This window comes from Falco rusticolus, chromosome 3, assembly GCF_015220075.1.
Source record: "Falco rusticolus isolate bFalRus1 chromosome 3, bFalRus1.pri, whole genome shotgun sequence".
NCBI classification, from domain to species: Eukaryota; Metazoa; Chordata; class Aves; order Falconiformes; family Falconidae; genus Falco; species Falco rusticolus.
In genome coordinates this window covers 33409760-33432988 of record NC_051189.1, presented here as the reverse complement: position 1 = coordinate 33432988, position 23229 = coordinate 33409760, and positions in this window count along the sequence as shown.

Below are 23229 nucleotides of genomic sequence, written 5' to 3'. Positions count from 1 at the left end.
AAAAGTAAAAACTGGTCAAATTGGTTAAAAATACTTTTAAAGTGTTCTTAAATTTTTCATGCATCCAAATTATTTATAGGTGCATTTCATACAATCTACAAGCTAAAATAAATTACCTGAACCAAACTTTTCTTAAAAAAACCCAAACAAACCAAATGTTTTTTTTCTCATTAAGTGTTTAGCTTGTAATGTCACTTTTTTTGCTTGCATTTTTGCCTATATTAGGCATTTAAACATTTAAAAAATTACATTTATCTAGATAGAAAGTATTCCAGTGATTACACTGCAGCCTATTAATTTCTGTTAAATGATTTAAGAATGCAATTTCTATAAGTAGATTTTTTTAAAATGGCATATTGACTTGACAGAAAGTCTACTATGGCTCAGCTACTATGGCTTATCAGGAAAAGATGAACTACCAGATTTTAAGCAATCATAGGATTTTGGGTGCTTTTCTTAGGGTGGTATTTATGAACTTAATTAAAAATAAGAAAAGCAAAATTTGACAGATCTTCTGCAAGGGATATTTATGCTGTAGGTAATTTTTATTTTTTATTTAAGTTCATTTAAATTTTTGTACATATTTTGTTACAAATGTCTTACATTTGAATTCTTATATTTGCTACTGTAAATATTTTTTTTTTTAAATAGCCAAGTGTAGCTACTGAGTCTGTCTGTAACAGCTTGAAAAATTAAACTCTTCTTTATTCCAGTGGTTTGAAACCAAAGTTTTTATGCAATATTTGAATTTTTTTAAAGAAAATTTTATGGAATAATGTTGGTAGAAAACTGATTCTGGTGGAGACATCTGCTCAGTCTGCTTAGGGCTTAGTAAATTATTGATACAGTCAGGTATGGATTATAAGAAAACTTGACACATTGAAGGTCAATTACTCCTTTTAATATCTTCTGTCCAATGCAAAAGTGTGAAAATATGCTAGGCTCAAACGTTGTTTAAAAAGTGACTGTGCTGCATCTGGTTAATATTTAATTGGTTTGTATGATTTCAAGTGATCCACTTAGACTGAGAACCTTCCTTTAATCTAAGATATATGGTGACATGCAGTTACATAAACACAAATATATAATAAGTATTGTTCTAATGAGTATTATGATATATCATGTTATATACAGCTGCTCCAATTGTCTGTAACATCAAAATCTGATTACCTACCAGCCTCATATAGGCTGCTTTATAAAAGTGAGGTGGAGGTCTGTGAATGCTTATCAGCCCTTCCAAACTGGAAAAACTTAGCAAAGCTTTATATAACAAAGGTACTTTAAGCTTGTATTTTTTTCAGTCATATTTAAAGAATTTTTCAATCTGTAAAATCGGACATAATACTTTGAAATCTCTGGGTACAAAATTTCAATAGAAAAGCCTTTCATTACCCTTTAAAATTAGTCCTCAAATATCTAGCTGCTGTTTCATAGCAATGGCTCCTTAAGAAGTCTTTATGTTCACTGTTACAGACACACAAATATCAGAAAGCATATTTTAATTAAAATTTGTTTTGTTATTTATTTATAGATTTTATTTTTTCTGAATTTAATTAAAACTTCTAGTGTCTTACAAGACACCTAAACTAATAATTTCAGGATTTCTGTTTTTGCATTTTCTATTTAATTTTCAATAGAAAAAAAAAAAAAGTTAATGGATATTTACTCATGTGGCTACTTTTTATAATGGGTTACATAAAGCGTGTGCCTGCATATTTAGGCTTAACCTATGTTTCTCATTTAACAAGGACTACTACTATATTGCAGCCTGTTCATTCAGAGAAATAATATGCTTTCTACTTAACCACTGGTTGAAGGCTTGTATGCACAAATATGGATGATTAGATAAGCACCCAGCAGTTACTGGGTGGGTAATACAAAAATGATTTGTTAAAACTGGAATTGCCTGTCCTTGTTGTTGTGTGGTCTGAATAGCTCTTACTGTCACATGAAGGTTTGGGAAGTTGTTTGATTTTGTGTGTGTGGATGGCCTTGTCACTTAAAGTGAGCTTACATCAACCTGTTGGAATCGATGCTGTTAAGCTTTCCCTCAAAATGTGTTAAGCATTATTGTCACTCACATATCTTGTCTCATCCACACAAACAATACATGAATTCTAAATGCCTTCAGGACTGAGTAGTGTCTCACAAAAGGGGACATTGAAATTTCTTGATCCCATCACACTAAAATAATACAGCTGACCTTGAGGAGAATGGCAAGAAGACAAGATTAATTCTCTTTTGCTTTTTATCTGTCCATTCAAAATTACATCCTCTTTGCAGATTTCAAACACTATTCCAATTATCTGTTGGAGTTTGCTCTGTAAAGCTTTTCTTTGTATGTTTGGTGACAGTCTTGATCTGACCTTTTTTCTTTTTTTTTTTTTTTTTTTCTTTTTTGTCACACAGGGTGAAATGTTGTACGATTCACCCAATCCAGCAAACTTAAATTGTATGTTACTTATTTAGCTGATGATTGCTAATTTTCAGAGCCCATTTATTTTAGGACTGATCCTTAGGCTTACCACCATTTATTCAGCAGAAACTTAATTTGACTGCTGTTAAGTACAATCAGAAACTCCTCAAATGAAAACTTTTTTTTTAAAAATAATAAATGAGATGATAGATGATGGGATGTACTAATCTCCTGCTGACAATAATGGACATTGGGTTATAGGATGGAAAAGGAACTTTTAGGTGATCTATTTCATTTCCCAGTTGACTAAGACTCTGCAACAGTCTGTTCCTGAAGGACTGTACTCCATGGAAAGGACCCATGCTGGAGCACTTTGTAAAGAGCTACAGCCCATGGTGAGGACCCATGTTCAATTGGGTCATGAAGGACTATCTACTGTGGGAGGGACCTGATGCTGGAGCAGTGGAAGAGTGTGAGAAGGAAGGAGCAGCAGAGACTAAGGGTAGCGGATTGACCACAACCCACATTCCTGATCTCCCTGCGACACTCAGGAGAAGGAGGTAGAAGATTTAGGAGTGAAGATGAGTTTGGGAAGAATGGGGGAGAGGTATGGGTGGGGGAAGGTGTTTTTAGTTTTGTTCTTATTTCTCACTCTCCTACTCTATCATTGATTGGCATGAATTTTCCCAGTTCAAGTCTCTTTTGCCTATGGCAGTAATTGGTGAGTGATCTCCTTGCCCTTATCTCAACCCATGAGCTTCTTCATCATGATCTTTTCTTTTGTCCTGTTGAGAAAGGGAAGTTTTGGTGGGTACCTGGAGGCCAGCCAAGGTCAACCCACCAGACTACGATAGTGCTTGTTTGTCTTTGTTTTACCTCAATGTCTTTATAAACTGCAAACATACCACTCTCAGCATTACTTTTTTCCTTAAACTATACTAAATGAATGGGGCTTTTCTAGAATTTTTCGTAAAACAGATTGATCACAATCCTGTCCTTCCCCATCAGATTGCTTCAAGTGGAATTGCTAGGTGAGTATAACTGTGCCATGCAGTTATACGCTGGTGGCACTAGTATTTCCGTTTCCTCATCAGAAACCTCTGTCCTGATGCAGTCCTAAGGCTGGCACTGTCTACTGTGTTTTGGTCTCAAGCAAATTCTTCTATCCATGTTATGAACTCCTTAAAATAAATGTTTGTAGCAGTAATACTTACAGATCCTTAAAGGACAACTTTCCACAGAAATACACTTGAAAAAGAAAAAAAAAAAAAGACAGCATTGATACAGAAAACAATTTGTTTTCCTTGTCATTTTCTGTATTCCTTATGCTGTTATTTAAGACACTTCATGTTTGAATGACACCTCTCTCCTTCCCACTCTCCACATCCTGCAAAGAAAGGGGAGTTCTGTTATAGTGCTTAAAAAAAAAAAGAAAAGGTGTGTGGATTCATAAGTCTACCATTATTGCTTTTTGTAGGTTTAGGAAGTGATATGATCAGCTCCTGGATGCCTTAGCTCCATTTGGCTTCAGGAACTCAGTGAGGACTGTATTTCTACTTTTCTGTAGTTTATGGCTCTGAGTTCTGCAGTGTACTTGGCCTTTCCATCAAGAGCTAGAGAAGGACAATTTATGTTTAAACAAAACCGTCACTGATAGTAAGCATGTGGCCAAGAAGGAGAAAAAAAAAAAAAAAAAGCAACAAATGCAATATATGCAATATATACACATGAACTAGAATATGAATCAGTATTGAAGGAGTTCTGATTAGATAAAAGCTGATGAGCTGTGAAGACAAATAATTTAATTTCCTTCTATTTTTAGGAATGTATTCCAAACAAACACAGTGATTTAGACAAAAGATCCTCTATACAGAGAAATGACAAATAAACAAGAGATCCACATCTACAGTTTCCTTTTGAATCTACAGAAAATTCCCTCCCACAGAAATACTGATTATTCTATGGATTATTTAAATTTATATGCCATTACTTTTATAAAATTAATATGGGAAATATAAAAATAACATAAATCTTCTCCTAGTGCTCATATGCATCATACATCTAACAATCAGAAAGAACTGTTCCTCTGCTATTTAAATTTGTTCACTTTTTCAGGGACTTTGCATCTTATTTTGGGATTAAAATATTTAACTACATACAACTAATATTTGGAATTTCTGACTGAAAATGGAGTTTGCTATTGAAGCTATTTCCAGCTGTGAGTATTTTAAAGTCGGGATATGCAATGAAGTAAATTTCATGCTTATGAAAACACATAGCTAAGTTTAAGCTATTTAACTGCTAATATTTTGGTTTTCTACTTCTTATAGTATGAAGTGCAGATAGAGATTTGGATTGTTCTTTTTCATAAATTTAAGCAATAATTCAACACAAATTAGGCAGTATGTGTGTTTATTAGACTTGGTGTCTCTTTTGACCTCTTCAGTTTGAGCAGGTTGCATGCTTCAAGCAAAATTATTGAGAAATCTAACCATGAATTTCTTCTTTCTGATGTCTGCACACTTGGCACTGGCAACACACACATACATTGTAGATAAATTTGTATTTTCACAAATACATTATAAGCTTATCTACTTGAATGAAACTGAAGTGAATGAAGGGTGATTGAGGACATAATTTTAATGCATCATCCAAGATAAACAGTAACCTGTAACTACATCTGTGTTATGGCACTGGGCTGAATGCCATAACAAGATTTATGTACCTGCTGAGCAGTTGGAAAACTATTTCCACATTACAGGGAGAAATGCATTCTGGTTTAAGGGTACAGAGAAGTCTGGACCATCAAAACCTTAGCGGTTCACCTGCTTTGTGACACACAGCACACAAGTGTGGTACCGCAAATACTCCCTGAAGTGCTGGGTCTGGGCAGAGTGAGCCACAGAAGGCCAGAGGAATCAGACAGCCAGGAAGTTAGATGGAAGAGCTGTGACATCTGCTTTAGCCTGAAGGAAGGAAAGTCTCTGTGGAGAAAAAAATTAGCTCTACACCTATGGCTTAGAGGAGGTAGTTGAGTTCTATCCCCTGGGACCGTAATAATTTCCCTGCATAAATCCCAATTTACTTCAGCTTTGAAAAAAGGAGGCACATTCCCTTCTGGATGATTTTGATGGGACATGTGTATAAGTAAGTGGGGTTTATATATAGAAATGAAGGCAACAGTATATGGACAGAGTCGATTTTATTTCTCAGCATTGGAGGATATAGGATACAAAATCATTGTTATATTATTATGAACTCTGCAGTCTTCCACTTGTGGCATTTTGTGATTTATTATGCTAATTAATTAAATGGTGGGACGAGCTCACCAGCTACATGATACATAAACATATGTTTTACAAGATAAAGCTAAATTGGGAAGAAAGGAAAAGAAAATAATTTTTGTGAAGTACAGTAAATCTGTTAGACACAGACAACTCAACAATAAAAATAAATTAATTAACTGTAGGAAAGTAGACCCTAAAGCATTATATATAAGTGGTTCTGCCATTGAGTAAGCTCTGATAACTTGAAGTTTATCTTTGTCTTGATTCTAAAGCTATGTAAAACATACACACTTACCAATGCCTGAATCTGAAGATACGATGTATTTTGTAACCTTATTCAAAAGGAAAATGGTAGCAGTGTTGCTGTGTTTTGGTTTGGTTTGGTTTTTTCCCTCCACCTTTTAAATCTGCCAAAAGATAGAGAAGTGATCCATTTGCTCCTTTTCAGCAGTAACAGTTTTTACTACTCCTCCTGCTAGATTGCAGGATGCTAAAGATAGATTTTCTTTTCATTTACATCCATAGGTGTAAAGAGCTGCATAATACCAAGATCCTGCTCTTTTATTCTACCTGTGGAGGAGAGCAGCCCTAATCTTCCCCCAAAAACAGCTGAGTAAGAACATTTTAAGAAGTGAATAACCTAAGAAATAGTTGTCTGCAGTCAATGGGTATATGATTAAACAGATATATTTTCCTATCCTCCATGCATAAGAACAAAGTAGCAGTACAAGAGTGACTGTTTAGCTGTACAACAGCCTGTGAGGGTCACTTTTCCAGGCATATTTTCCATGTCCAGTTTCTCCCACATGCCTCCCACATGGTGGAGGAGGCAGAATAGCCATCTGGATCCATTTGTTATAGGACTCCTCTATAACCTATAAAAAGTGAGCATGCGTTGTCAAATATTCTGAAAATCTGCAATTTTCCTCTGTTGTAGGGTAAACATACCCATGGAACCAAACAGACATATATTTTAAGGGAGACTGAAAGCATTAATGTATATTGAATGTTTACTGCCTTCCATTGTAAAATACAAGAAAATGTTACATTTTATTGGCATATATTAAATCTGTTCACTGATGTCCTTTACTGAAACAATAAAGGGAGAATTTCCGTTGTACATATTTAATCAATTTAAATGTATTACTACTACATCACTAAAAAATCAGTGTAGGACCCAAAACTTATGATCATCAAGTAATTTCAGTTTGAAGATTTTTCCAAACATCCTGTTTCCATCCCATCCTATTAAAAGAGAATCTTCTATTTTGCATTCTATGAGGATTCTCTTTTGTTGTGGGAAATTCTCTCATTTCTTCTTTTACACCATATTGTTGTGATATTTTACAATGCAAAAAGCAAAAATCAGCTATAGATCACCTATTTTCCTACCTACAGATCCTGAAACTACATCAGATTTAAAACAGCAGCTGTTGTTTCTTAAAAAGAAACACCTTCAATTTCTATTGTTTTCAGTGATATGTAACACATACTTCATTTTTTTCCAATATTCTGTAAAATCTTTGAGGACTTTGCATCAAATTACTTTGCAGCAGATGTTAGATTATTGTATTTGACATTTTGTATTAGAATGCTGCTCAATGGTGTTTTCTTAAGCAATAAATGAATGTACTTGATAACAAGTATGACAACTCTTTCCTTCTCATAATTGCTGCTTGTTAGTAATGTGATGCTATCATGAAGTAATACATACCTGCTGCCTGCAGTTTAGACTTTTGAGGAATGTACTCCCATTCAACAGAAATTGCAGCTGTAGCAGTCTCATTTAGTGAGAAACTGTTGAGGAAGAGAAGGCAAAGAAAACAAAGCATCAGGAATGAAGAAGAGTGATCAGTTATGGAAAACTACACCTGAACAGCATTCATTCTGAAGCCAATGGGAGCTGCCTAAACTTTGTTATTCCTATCAAAACACTTAAATCCCTGATGAAATCAGATTATGCTTGTAATGATGTGTTCAGCAGCCTCAATAGACTGCGGTATGAGTTGTGTGGTCTTCCCAAAAGAGCCATGCAATTTGCTTTTGGGATAGTAAGGGTGCTAGCTACAATTAATGAACAGTGTCTCGTGGTTTTGGACTATACTAATTTCCATAGCTGTACAATGAAAACTTTCTCATTACTTCATTCATACTACTAGTTTCTTAAATGAAGAAGAAAACCAGAAAAATCATGCTGCTAAGTCATGGTAAAATTAGTTTCTTGTGAAAAACTCACAAGTATTTGCTCTTTATGGCTTTTCTTGCCAGTAGGTTCAAAGATATGCTAGACTGGCAGGATAATATTGCAAGTGACATAGCTGTGTGCACCCACAGCTTTCATCCCACTAAGTTAAATACTAGCAGCAAAGAACCATCACTAGTGTGAAATGTATTCATTTAATTCATGTCAATACAGAACAATGCTAGGACCGCATGATGAAATGTAACCTTCTGTCTTACATACCCTTGTATAACCACACGCTTAAGAAAAACAGAGTGATCAATGTATATAGTTCCTGTATCTTGCAAAGAACATCTGGCTACATACCTAGTTTCTGTATCTTACAAAGAACATCTGGTTACACACCCTGATATGCAGGCTGAGCTGCTAACCGAATAGTGTTAAGTAAGAGAAGTTTACAGGGTGCATGCGTAAAATCTAGGGTCATCCTAAGGGTGAGCTGAGGAAGACTACTGACTTCATCCATCGACCACCAGAAAGGGGTTAAGAAGACCCTCAGAGATAGAAAGAGCATGCGCCACGAAGTACATGCCTATTCCAAGGATCCATTTACATAAACCAACCCTTTCTTAGAAATAGCTATGAATATATATTAGTTTAGGAAATATAAACCAAAAATAAATTTTCTACAGCACGTGTCTTGGTGGAGCAGAGACTCCTGGCGCACCCAGCGCTGTTTGCTTGCCTCTATTTGCTTAATAAATTGCAAACTTTGATTGTAATCCTATTTTGGGACTAAGTTATTTATCACACTAGTACAGGCTAACCTGGGAGACAAAAACTTACAAACTAAAGCAAGTTTACAAGGTCTGGGCTGCTAATCTTATCCCTTGGGTTTTTGCTTTTGATATTTTACCAAAAGGGGAAAATAACCCCTTAGCTTGAACATATCAACCCATGTTGCAGACATCGTGTAGAGCTGGCTTTTTCAAAATTGCTGATATATTTTAACCTTGCCTCCTTAGATTATTTTTGCAATCTTCCTATGCCTGTGAGCAGGAAAAGTAAGAAACATTTTCCTTGGGTAGTGGTAGGCTAAGGAGTTAACACATATGCAACTCAACTTCTATGCATTGTAACAATAATGTCTGTTTCCACCTGTTTCTTTCTTCAGGTACAGAATATACCTTTGAAAATGAAAGAATCCCATTTCAGATTTAGTAAGTTCAGTGATATAAGTATAGCTAAAAATATTTTAAAAGCTGTTACAGTATATAAAATTGTGAACCATTTATATCTGATCTGAAGCAGCAACATAGATTATAATGGCATTTCCTTGCCATTTGTTCTTATGGTCTCTGAGCCTTTAATTATACTGAATATTGTCCAGTTCCTTCAACAGCTTTGGTGAAATTAATGGCACTGCTTCCAGAACAAGGCATCATAAATACGACTGACAATAGTCTTTGTTGTGGGTCAACCTCAGTTGGCAGCCGAGCATCACACAGCCGGCCAATGCAGACTGAACAAGCAGCTGTGGTGCTCAGCTGCTGAGATTAATCCATGACAGTCAGATGGTGAGTCCTCTTTATCAAGTCACCTAAAAAAAACTTTTCACCCCCAGCAGTGAAAAACCTTTGCATGAATCAGACAGGAGATAGTTCACAAGGTAACCCTTGGGCCAGTCTGGACCAGATCAGATGTGAGAAATGTGCTCTGCACAGCAGACAGAGAGCATGGCTCTATCTGGAGCCTCTTGGCAGAAAACAGCCAGAAAGACCTGGAGTTGATATCTAGGGTTTTGGAGCTGAGGATATAGAGGATTGAAGGTCTCCTACACCCCAGATGAAAAAGAGATACTAGTGACATATCAAGGGGGTTGAACCACTTCAGAAGTAGTTGGTATGGAACTGGAGCTCCTCTTGGCACCACAATTGCCTGTGCTGTGCCTAATGTTCAAAGGAAGGGTGGCCCTTACACACCATGTAACCAACATGATGTGGTGTAAGTGGGTAGCACTGATCACAGTGGGTCTGCATGAGGAACCCCAACTGCCCTGGAATCCTGGAAAAGATCATGGACTGGCCAGAAGGCAGAGATTTCAAAGCATCATCTGAGGAGGTGACCTGTGCCGAGGAGGCCCCAGTGTAGATTATATCACCAGAGAAAGAAAAACAATATGGTCTGTTTATTGATGGGTCCATTGGAGGTAGAAAGATGCTCCAAGGTCAGGTTGGACAGAGCTCTGAGCAACCTGATGTAGTTGAAGATATTTGTGCTCACTGCAGAGGGGTTGCTCTACATGACCTTTAAAAGTCCCTTCCAACCTGAACTACTTTATGATTCTATGATTCTATGCTTTGTGGCGGCCCGCATGAGAAGTTGCTGAAAATGTCAAAGGAAAAGGTGAATCGAGCCAGTCTGTAGAAGTGCTGCTGACACTACAGACTGCCAAACAAGAAAAGTGGCCAGTACTCTGTCTCTATACTGACCCATAGATGGTGGCAAATGCCCAGTTGGGGTGGCTACATCAATGGAAATGTACTAAGTGGTAGTGCAGAGTTAAACTCATCTGGTCTGCTGCATTGTGGCAGGACATTGCTGCTGGTTATGTAAAGGTACATCATGTAGATGCTTGTGTGCCTAAGAGCTATGTCACTGAAAAGTGGCATGCCAGAATCAAAGTGGCTTAGGCAGACCTGGACTGGGAACATAAGGGCACACTATTCGTAGCTTAGTGGGCCCATACAATATTGGGACACCTAGAGAGTGATGCAACGTACATATGGACTTATGGTCAAGGGGTGGACCTGACCACCAAAGCCATTGCACAAATTATTCAAGAATGCAAAACATGCCATAATTAAGCAAGCCAAGTGACTAAAGCCAATCTGGTATTGAGGATAGTGGCTGCACATCAGCATGGGGAGGCCTGGCAGATTGATTATATACATTGCCACCATTATATAGAAACCCACCAAGACAAGCATCACATGTATATCATAGTGGAGGTGACCACTGGATGGCTGGAAACATCCTGTAGCCCGTACCACCATCCAAAACAGCATCCTGGGTCTTGAAAACTGAGTTCTGTGGTGGTATGGCACCCCAGAAAAGGTCAAGTCAACCAAAAGAACTTATTTTTGAAACAGTCTTACAAGTACCTGGGCCAAGAAACATGGCACTGATTGGATGCATCACACTTCATTACTGCACACCAGCCTTCAGAAAGATTGAATAATGTACCCTTAAAAACAGTGTTAAAATGAGGGGTGCTGTGACATACAAGCACTAGGCTGCAGATTTAGTAGAAGCTGCTTAGCTGATTCTATTAGAGGATCAAGCCCTTCCCAGGATCACTGAACCAGCCCTTACCAAGCAAACTCCTTCTGTGCTATAGGAGGAGATAAGTTCCCTGTAGTGTGTGGAGTGAAATGGCTGGGCAAGACAGCATGGCTCGCTCCTCCCTTCAGAAAAGAAAAACCCACTTGTGGGTTTTACTTCAATGGTTAATTTAAAATAACAGGAATATTCTGCAGATGTACTTCACAATAGTCATAGGTAGACATTGTCACACTGTATGAGCTCCTGGGGAAAGGGCTAGTATTGCCAATAGTGTTAAAGATGAAGGACCCTATCCTGCTTAGGGAACGAATATGAAACTAAACACAGGGGTATCTCCAGGGGACTGCGGGTGATGTCAGCACTTGATGTATGCTTTATTGAAAACACTGTTTTCAGAAGGATAATATTTTACTTTGTTTTCAGAATAACATAAAACTTTTCTACCTTATGGTTTCTAGTTCTTCCTTCTCTGAGCTCTCCTTCAGGAGCTCTGGAGGCCTGTTCTTACACTCCTTTCTAACTTGCTATAGTTGCTCCTCAGCCAGTGTGCTGGGATAACAGAACAATTACCCTTTCCCTCGCTCAAGCTGACACCTTCGAAGATCTGTCTGGTAGACCCTGGTAAAAATAAAGGGCGGGGGGTTGGGGGGGGCGGGGGGGAGGAGTGAGATGGGGTGGGCAGGAAACAGAAAAAAAAATAACATTGGAGAGGCAATACTGTATGACTCAATGAAGTTACTGTAGAAAAGAAAAGCCAGGGTACAAACTTCTGTGAGTTTTGTTAGAGAACAGTTGTTTGGCTGAGTTTATCACAGGTTGCTGGTGAAGTGACATCAGAAGAAGGACTTTCTAGAAAGCAAGGGAGCTTTTGGTCTGATTCTTGCCAGTCCAAAACCTTGAGCAAATCACATGGGGCTCACTCAGATTCATTTAGCACAGCAGGCAGGTACGACTGAGGGAGAGGTGTGGGGAGCGTGCTCACGTATTCACTGCTGGTAGTTGGGTTATTACTGTCATCCAGCTCATCTGAAATGTGGGAGGCTGGTTTCAATCCTTCTTTGGCCTCTCTTGAAGCAGAGATTGAGGTAAAGTGTTTTTGAAGTCTAACTGAAGGCAGCAGATGCTAGGATATTGGCCATTTTAAGATGCATATTTAATTTTTCTGTTTATGTGGATGGAGAATATTTAACTATAAGAAAGTATGTGGGGTCTTGAATGGAGGAAGTTTCTGCTTTGACCAGATGTGAGCATCATGGGTGCCTTATGTCCAGGCCAACAAAACAAATGCTTTTGTCCCTTGATTTTGCATTTACCTTCTAAGTAGATGTTCACCTGATTTTTTCAATATTGTCATTATTCATAGAAATTATAAGAGAAGGTAAAATGAGTTCAGTTTCTCTGTCATGAAAAAATAAAATAAAATAAAATAAAATAAAATAAAAGGGCTGTAAGATATATAACTCCTTTTTTGAAATATGTTAGGAAGAGAAAGAAGAATATAAACAGGGGTAGTTATGTCAGCCAATGGAAAATACTGTTATAATAATGTGAAATAAATAGTGGTCTATGCAAATTTAGACTAAACTTGAAGAAGGTTCCTAGTCATCAGAATTTGCACAACTGCTTTTCAGGTATAATTACTCCTTTTATGGAACAGATTACTGCATCTTGAATCCCTGTGCTTGCTGGAGTTAAATTGTCTGCATGAAGTGGCCTTTCTGTTTTCTGTACTGGAACACTGAGTAATGATTGCCTTCTCCTTCAGGATGGACTTTGATGTTAAGAGTTAGATATTTCATCTGAATATCTCTGAGAAAAACAGAGTACGTTGCAAATATGCACTAGGTTTATGCATGAGTTAAATATCAATAGGGTGCATTAACCATCAAGCAAATATGAGATAAAACAGAATAAATTCTAGCGTATTAAAAAGTGAAACCAAACCCATAAATGTTAGCAATATCTTTGAATTGGTTATTTAGCCTATAATGTGGGTCAGTAACTGAATGTTTACAATCCTAACTGGGGTCACAGTTTAACCATGATTATAAGAGTAAAAGTATACTTTTGCTTACCATTTCAGTTGGTGGAATTAACCTTTAATTAACCTCTCAGCTGATGGTTAATTTTGGTCATAAAATATTAGTTTTATTTACCCCAGCTGTTCTTTCTAATTCCTTTTTTATATATATGGTTTTCTTTCAGAGAACAGTAGATCATGTTTAAGAGGTCCTTTTGGAGCCGATGCAGCTTTCTATGTTAGAGAAGGGCCCCTCAGGGATTTTTGATATTCAGAAAGGTCTTTGAATCCTTGGAAGCTCCAAAGTGAAACAAAACCATAAGGAAATAACGGATTATTTTATGAAAAAATAAATAAAATACTAAATAGTAAACACCTTTTCTGGAAGGTGCCAAAACTGGTTTGATTAATTCACTTCAGTAAAACTCTAAACATATATATCTGCACAATAAATTATATTTTCTGAGAACCAGGCCAAAGTTCTGAAACAGAATATAAAGACCTACAAAGAAAACAGTGTAGTTTAGCTACATAAGTGAGTTATAGTGATTTTTGTAATAACGTGGTATCTATTCCAATATTTCTGCCCAGCCTGGCCACATCTTTTGCAATCCATCTGCAAAGACACAGTGGGACTGGTGCTTCAGGGAAGTAACAGACTTACTGCACATGCTCAAATTGATGGCACTGCATATGAGAGAAGAGTATATGACACAAGGACTTCTCTGAGTTGCCACAGAAAGTAAAGCACATTCCCATAGCATGAAAAATTCATACAGCCTATTCCCAGCTGCCTTCCTTCCAGAGCACAAATCAGAGAACGTGGTGAATGAATTGTAAGTTTAAATAATGATCCTGGCAGTGTAAATGGGGAAGAAACCTTTTTATTGTGGGAATGATTTTTCATTAATACTTTGTAAAGTGTTTCAGATTTTGGATTTAGTGTATGCTGTTTACTGTAAATACATAATACCCAGCATTCTACACAAAGGTTGTGCTGATCTGATCACATTATTATATTGGTATTATTCTTCTCATTTTGATTCAATAAACTTAAGCCTTATAGTCAGAAAGAAATGAAAGCTTGCAATTTTTGAGGAAAAGACACTTTGGTAATAAAGGAGCAAAAGACATGAGAAACGTGATTGTTTGGATAATGTTTATATTTCTGTTTCTCCAAAACAGTAAACTAGATAAATCAGTTTTGTGAGAAATTCATACACCAAATATATAATTCAAACCGCATTTTCTTCTGACACTGATATATAGTTAACATGTGCTCATTTACATTCCTGGCTGCAGGTTGTGTGGTCAGATTCTGTCCCATGCATGCTCAGCCTGATTCACAACATGGTAGTTAATAGGAGGTTTGCTATTGGCACTAACAGGAAAAGTGTTTCAGCTGTTATTGCTTTTATATGAGGGGTGTGAAGAAGAATTTTTGAACCATGGCCATCTGCTAAGCGTCTAAGCAGTGTTCTGTAATATCTAAAGTTTACCTATTCTTAGACAAATATCAAAATAGATGAATTTGGAATTTGCTTTTCTCAAAATTTACTGCACTATTATTTGGGCAATTGATGTGAAATAGGAAGCAAACCAGAAAGAGCTACTTTACATTCATATAATGTTGACATTTAGTACTAAATTCATAGGATGGAAATATTACTTCTGTCTCTACATAAGTTACTACTTCAGAAGCATTATCTATTTCAGAAAAAGATTTTTTAAAGTTCTGATTAAAAATTTAGGTTAGCTGATTTTAGATATATTAAAATGTAATTTAAATTCAAGATGATTTTCAGCCATGTTGTTTTGAAATTATTTTAAAATTTATAATATAATTAAAATAAATATAAAATATTTTCATATTTTTAAATGAAATAAAATGAAAATAGATAAATATAAAAATATTAGACATTTAAAAAAAATTCAAATAAAAATACCCTTTTTGTTTTAAGGTTTACTTGCATTAAAAAAGCAAAAGGAGAGAAAGCAGAAAAAGTCATTATTCATTTAGTTATGTTTTTTAATATTTAATCGATTTTGATACCATCATACTTAAAGGAATATGCAATTGTTGCAGTTTATTGTGAAAGTATCATTTAAAACAGAATCTTTGGTTTTAGAGAAAATATTGAATACTGCTTGCTGAAATTGTTACTTGAACATTTTTGTTGATAATAGAGCAAATAGAATGAGGGCATAATGAGATCAGTAATTCAAAACCAGCTTATTACACTTACTTCAGAGCAATGTAAGAACATTGACAGTACTGACATTTGCAATTCCTGGAATCATGAATATATGATGAGGTGCTGTCTCATTTTATTAACACTACAAAGAATGCTACTTAGAAAAAATTGTAAACATTTTAAGAGAAGTTGTCTCTGTTACACTGCAGTGTTACAATTGCTTGTAAAGGTTAATCTTAAAAAGGATTATGTACAAGAGCATCTCCTTGACATGAAAAGAACATTACAAGTCTAACCAAGATAGACGGAGATTCCTACCCTTGTCAGGGCTGAGCTTTCCTAAAAAAGTTTTGCTAGTGTCCTGAAAATTACAGAATCGGTAGACATAGAATTGGATAAGATTTGTAGAGTACAGTTAATTGGTATATTTACCTCAGAAATTTCAGGACACATGTTACTGTACCTTATTATGGCCAACTATGTAAGAGCACATAGTGCAATCCAATCAGTACAGCTGAAAATCCAGCACCTATATTATGTAGATTTTAGGGCATTATTGTGGACTATCTCTGCTAGGTCTGATGAACAGGTGTGCATTAGTGGTTTTAATTAAAAGGATGAAAGTTTATCCCCCAAGACTCCTCTGCAGTAAGAACTGACCTGTAGTAGGTGGGGAAGGACAGGAGAATATCTTTGACAGCATGTTTCTCATCTGAGTGAGAACTGTAAGGGAGACACACCTTATTAAGTATCATTCAAGAAGAATCAGATGAAGTAAGTTAGAATATTTTGCAGCACTGTTTTTGAACATTTGCTGCCTCATTATTTGCTGCCTCATTCTGGGTCTGTACTTGTTCTCGTTTATTTGTTATTTAAACAGAAATGGCAGTTATTACTTTCCTTTGGCTACTTCAGTGCAGATACATTTAATAGACAATGCTCACAAAGTGACTTTCCATCATTTATCAGCAGTCCTGACTAACAAGGGAGGTCCCAGCTGACTGGAGGTTAGCCAGCGTGGTGCAAGAAGGGTGGGAAAGGGGGATCCTGAAAACAACAGGCCTGTCAGCCTGACCTCAGTGCTGGGGAAGGTTATGGGGCAGATCAACTTGAGTGCCACATGCAGGACAATTAGGTGATTAGGCCCAGTCAATATGGGTTTATGAAAGGCAGGTCCTGTTTGACAAACCTGACTCCTTCTATGACAAGGTGACCTGCTTAGTGTATGAAGGAAAGGCCATGGGTGTTATCTACCTAGACTTTATTAAAACCTTTCCCACAGCATTCCCCTGGAGAAACTGGCTACTCATAGCTTTGACAGGTATATCTTTGCTGGGTAAAAAACTAGCTGGGTGGCCAAGCCCAAAGAGTTGTGGTGAATGGAGCTAAATCCAGCTGGTGGCTGGTCACAAGTGCTGATCCCCAGGGCTCAGTATTGGGGCCGGTTCTGTTTAATATCTTTATCAATGATCTGGACAAGGGGATTGAGTGCACCCTCAGTAAGTTTGTGATGACACCAAGCTGGCCAGGAGTGTTGCTCTGCTGTTGGGCAGGAGGCTCTGCAGAGGGATCTGGGCAGGCTGGACCGATGGGCCGAGCCCAGTTGTAGGAGGTTCAACCAGGCTCAGTGCCGGGCCCTGCCCTTGGGTCACAGCAGCCCCAGGCAGCGCTGCAGGCTGGGGCAGAGCGGCTGGGAAGCTGCCTGGGGGAAAAGGGCCTGGGGGAGCTGGCTGACGGCCGGCTGGGCATCAGCCAGCAGTGTGCCCGGGGGGGCAAGGGGGCCCACAGCATCCTGGCCTGTATCAGAAACTGTGTGGCCAGCAGGAACAGGGCGGTGACCATCCCCCTGTACTTGGCACTGGTGAGGCCACATCTCAAATATTGTGTTCAGTTTTGGGCCCCTCACTTCAAGAAAGACACTGAGGTGCTGGAGCATGTCCAGAGAAGGGCAATGGAGCTGGTGAAAGGTCTAGAGAACAGGTCTTGTGAGGAGCGGCTGAGGGAACTGGGGTTGTTCAGCCTGGAGAAAAGGAGGCTCAGGGGGGACCTTATTGCTCTCTATGACTACCTGAAAGGAGGTTGTAGCAAGGTGGGTGTCAGTCTCTTGTCCCAAGTAACAAATGATAGGGCAAGAGGAAATAGCCTCAAGCTGTGCCAAGGGAGGTTTAGATTGGATATTAGGAAAAATTTCTTCACTGAAAGGGTGATCAAGCATTGGAACAGGCTGTCCAGGGAAGTAGTTGAGTCATCATCCCTGGATGTATTTAAAAGGCATGTAAATGTGTATTTATGGACATGTTTTAAAGGTGGACTTGATATTGTTACATTAATGGTGGGACTTGATTATCTTAAGCATCTTTTCCAAAATTAATGGTTCTATGATTCTGTTTAAACTGACAAAATTCTCTAATTTACATTTTCCTTGGTTTTAACGCATTATCTCTGGTGTCTTTGATAAAGTCTATCTTCCATTAATACTTTCATATAATCTTCCAACAATGAACGTCTATTAAACAGAAGAGACAATCAAAAGATTTGCTAGGTGATTCTGCACAGAGGTTGTTTATCAGACACTGTTTCAAAGTGAACTTCATTATCATACTATTCTGATATAATTTCTCCATCTTTAATTGCCACATGATTACATGTTTAATGCATAAAATATGCATAATTGCAAAGGAGCATAACTTGGCTGTGTTTTACAAAATTAATATACATCAAGACTTAGCATAGACAACTGCACCAAAATATTTGGCTGCATAAAAAATTCTCAATGGAAGTGGCTGCACAAAAAAGAACCTATTAACCTATCTTATAAAGAAGTAGAGAAATTACCTGTGTTATTTACAGTTTTATTTGTTTATTTCTGGTGGCTTGTCAAAGCAAGCTGTTTTGGAGTTCTGGGAATGCTCCCATCAAAAATAGAGTATCCAGTTATCAGTCACTACAGAAGAAAACTGCAAAATTCTTAAAATTCCTTGCTCAAATTATCAGACAGTGAAAGAGATAAACTGCAATAATACTATGACTTTAGGGCCTTTTAATAACTTTAAAAAAATATAATTATAGTTTACCTGTAAGTTAAATATCTGTCATGTGAATTAATTTTTATTTTTTTAATTTTTCCACCTGTAGTCTCAGATTTAACACACCCACCTTAAACACGTAAATAATGTTGCTTTTAGTTACATTTAGACTGTATGCTAAACCTAGTTCAAAATCTGAAGTTTCAGTCATAAACTTCCTTCTTCGTAATGTTAAAACACTAAATCCAGTTTTAAACTGCTGTATCCAGATCTCTAAAATCCATCATCCACTCTGAGATGTATCCTCATCCATGAGTTATTACAGGTTTTTTCTGCTGTGAATTTGTTCTGCTTCCCTGCCAAGCACATTAACAAGACAACACCTAGTTCTCAACCTCATCAGTACTCACCTGACACCTCACAAATTGTCAAATGCCAGCTCAAGCACTAAAAACCAGAGGTCTCTGTGGAGTTTTAACCTAAGCTGAAAATTAGCAGTAATGTGCCTACCTGTGGCTAATCAAAAGACATGAAAAATTAATGTTTTATTGAGTGCTAGGAAAGGTTGGCTGAAAGGTTCGCTAGTTCCTCATTCCCCAGCTAAACTTGAACTTGTGAACTTTCTGGTTTAGGATATAGTTCCATGCACCTTTTCACTGGCAACAAAGTTAGACAGAGACCCTTCCCCTTCTTTCTTCTAATGTTTATCCCTTTCTCCTTTTCTCCTTTTTTTGTCCCAATTGACCTGGGTATCTACATGGTCCTATAAAATTTGTGCTGGAAAAAGTGTAAGAAGGTGAATATGACGTAAAATTGCAGTAAAGCAGGAAGGGCTAGAGGAAAGCAGGAATTTCTAAAATGGGGTACCAGAGAAAAAGTATCCAGGACAAATTATGTCCAGGAATTTCAGATATATTTATAATTACATTTTATTTGAGGTTTAATGTGGTATGCCCCAATACAGAATGTAAGTTCCAGGCTCTCTGTTCAAGGTTCAAAAACCTTCAGACTTCTTACAGTTGAAGGCCCTTTGGGAAATAAAATTTAAAAGCCACTAAAACTACCAAAAACATCTATGTGTAATAGTAGCCCTTTAAATTATTCATATTGAACAGAAGTATATACCTCTTAACAATAAGTAACTAGTCACATATTTTTTTTCAAGATGAATTATTGCACATTCCAAATGTTTCCCATGTCCAAGTATGAGATAAGACCAATAACCAGAAAATACCAATGGCTCATGTGGGAAATTGTGTTCAAGTACACATTATATATCTTGGTTTTATGTGCACAAATATGTTATTCTCCACTAGGCTGTGTCAGTAAGATACCTGAAAATGTGGCATCTCAGAAAAAGAGACACCTTCAGTCAGTCTCTGATAAGTGATATCCCACAAGAGATACGTCTAAGATAGTGGCTATGCAAGTTGCGTGCCTAAAAGCTGGAAGCACAATCACTGAAAGTCTTTTAGCTGCACTTGCTGCTGAGGCTAAGTTGAGGTGTTCTATGTTCTGACCAGGTTCCTGAGGGACTTTCTCTGGTGAGTCCCAGGAAAGTGTGAAGGATGACCTCTCAAGGTTGCACCAAGGTAATATTCCAGGAGTTGGCTTTACCTTATTATTTTGTAATTCTGTATATACAAAGGGTGACTATGGTCATCTAAAAGTTTGGAAACCTAAGAAAAGACACCATAGTTTCCTAATGATGACTGTTATTGAATAAAGTGCACAGTGTGGTGTTTTGAGTTTGGCAGCAATTGGATAGGTTAAAAATTCAGTCAGCATATTTTGAACAAGCAGTGATCTACTCTTCTAAAGGAACGTATGGTATTTGTAATAGATTAATTTCTAAAGAAGGAAAGCTTAAACTCAGAAGTTGCTAGCTTTCCAAATTACATGGAAATTAATTTTATATTGATGATTAGAACTGATGGGCTGAAGAAATACTTTCTTTCAGATGAACCTCATGCTTTTGAAATCATCGTGGTTTTCCCATTCTTTCTTTCTACACGTTCTACTAAACATTTTTGGACAGTTGTGGGTTTTTTGTGTCTTTCAACTAAGGAAAGTTGTTATGTGCTAAAAAATAAGCTAATGACTGATGGAGACAGATTAAATGACAAAGTTCTTTTCATACCATTTTGTATCATCCTATAACTAATATACGTTGTATAATATAACACTGTATTCTATGACTCACTTTTCTTCATACTAGACAGTAAAATTTCTCACACTTCGTGAAGCCATGTGTAGTGATAGGTGACTCTGGGGTATCATAAATCATATTGCTGTTTTTGAAGATCTCAGTATTAGACTACTGATTAAATCAGCATCTCACCAGCTGTGGTAAGATATCATTTAGAAAGCACAGAAATACATCTTGAATAGGATACCTCTTTCAAGTATCATTTTGTTGCTTTATAGGTCAGCTGTTTTTGATTTGCTAAACAGAACCTTAATACCTAAAAGCTCAGCACCTCTATGCTCAAAATGACAAAACTGACTTTTGTGTTTAATTTCTGCAACAGAAAAAAGATTTTAGATTATGCTTTTATTCACTAAGAAAAAAGTCCCTAAAGCATTTCACAATTAGGAAAATGAATTCCAAATCAGCATTTCTCAGGTTATAATTACTAACAGTAGATTTGTCTATGTTCTTGTAAAACCTTTTAATGATAAACTTCATGCTTCTGAAAACTTGCTTTGTTTCACAGAGTTTTAATAAGTAAATGTTGCATTTTCTTCTTCTTTTTTTTTAATCCAAGCTCTTTTCTGTTTCTTTTACATATTGTCTAATATTATTTTTTCAACATATTTCAGGAAGTTGCTAAGCATGAAGGAGTTGCTGAGGAAGAATTAATTCAGCATTGCTCATGTTATCAGGGCCAACCACAGCTGTATATATTCCAGTTAGCACCTCATTTGCAATGGAGACAGTTTCCTCAAGCCATGGTTAGTTAGTCTCATTCTGTTTTTTGGTTAAGCTGTAAATTCACAAAACAAAGTCAGTTTTGTGTGCACCTAGAGTAAAATAATAGATTATGCATAATTAAAGAAGTATTCCTGTAAGTGTTTGTTCTGTGTTCTGTTACACTAGTTTTTCAATTATTTCTCATTCTGACCCTGTTTAAAGAGTGCAATATAGATGCAATTAAGTAAGACTGTCATTTATTCAGTTCATACGAAAACTGAGAGAAGCTTTTAATCAGCTAGCTAATGCTGGAATGAATTATACCTATAATCTACACTGAAATGAAACAGCAGCAATTTTATCACAAAATTTTGATTAATTGGCTGTTAAAAATGCCTATTATCCTATGCAGAACATTAAATATTGCCCATTATGGTTTATCAAGTTCTCTATCTCTGTGTACCTTCAGACTCTGAATGATTAGGTGAGAATAGATGTTTTAATAAACGTCTTATAAATTTTATACAGGATATGCAATGTAAGCTCAGTAAAAATCTTCAGCTTTTCCTGCCTAATTTGATCTGTATAATTACATTATTGGGTGATCTCATTGTGGTAATGTTTTAGAAAGGCTTCCAGTAGTTTTGGGACATGCAAGTGCCTGATAAGCCAGTAAAGCTCAGCTAGATGTAGATATCGCTGATCAGGATCATTGATCAAAGAGAACTTGTTTACATTACAGATATAGGATTTCCTCCCTCACACACACACTATTTATATTGCAGCAAAGTAAGCTCTGCAAAGGATGTCTTTGGTTATTTGCCAGACTCAGCTGCATGTAACTTTTAGGAATGAAGAACATTCATAATAACATTAATGTTTTAGTCTTGTTTATCAGGTACTTTTTTATAGTGGAAAAAAACCTTATTAATTTTGGTTTGTGGTTACAATCAGTTATAAATTATCAATAATCATGGTGAAAAAATAGAATAAAATTTTATTTGGAAGCAAGCTGGAGAAAACCACATTACTCCAATAATCCTTGCTTGTTCCCCTAGTTCTCCACAAATCTCAAGGCTTTCTCAAGCTTCTTTCAATATTACACCCTCTTGTCTACCCAAGGATGATGCAGGACAATTCTATGATGCATCCCACATCAGTCATAGATACTCATGCACATATTCTGCCCAGACTTATAGCTGCTTTGACACCTGACTCCTAGGCTACTTGTCCTACTCAATGGCTAGTCTGGATGGATATGTACTAGCAATCACACACTGACATGCATGCCATCACAAAGATAGGACAAGACGCATTGACCAGGCATGGAACATGAGCAGACAAGCTTACTGACCAGCAACCTATTTATACACCACCAAGTCCTTTTATGCCCTTATCTCTCTATTTTACAATTCTTGTGCCTCTCCAAACCATCTTTAATCCCTCCCTGTCCCATAAACATCCTGTAATAACTTTTATCTAATCCCACAATGCTCTTCCTGACCTCTCTTAATATGTCCTATGCACTCTAGGCAGTAACAACCTTGGTCTGTAAGATGCTCCAGCTACCTGTTTGTGTTTTCCTGTGGTGCTGTGTGTGACCTCCAGTTCAGGGGGCTGATGACCTGGCAACAGCTGAGGCAAGGTGTTATTTCACTGAGTGGGTAACTGGAGTTTCCCCTGCATGCCATTTTGCCTTCTCTGGAATCCTTACTATGTGTGAAGCAAGACTTTTATCACATAATCTAACAATGTGCAAGGTGAAGTAAAAGCATAACATCATGTTACAGTGAGCAGCTTTGCAAGAATGAAGATGGGCTGAAACAGTGATTTAAAGAACCAAG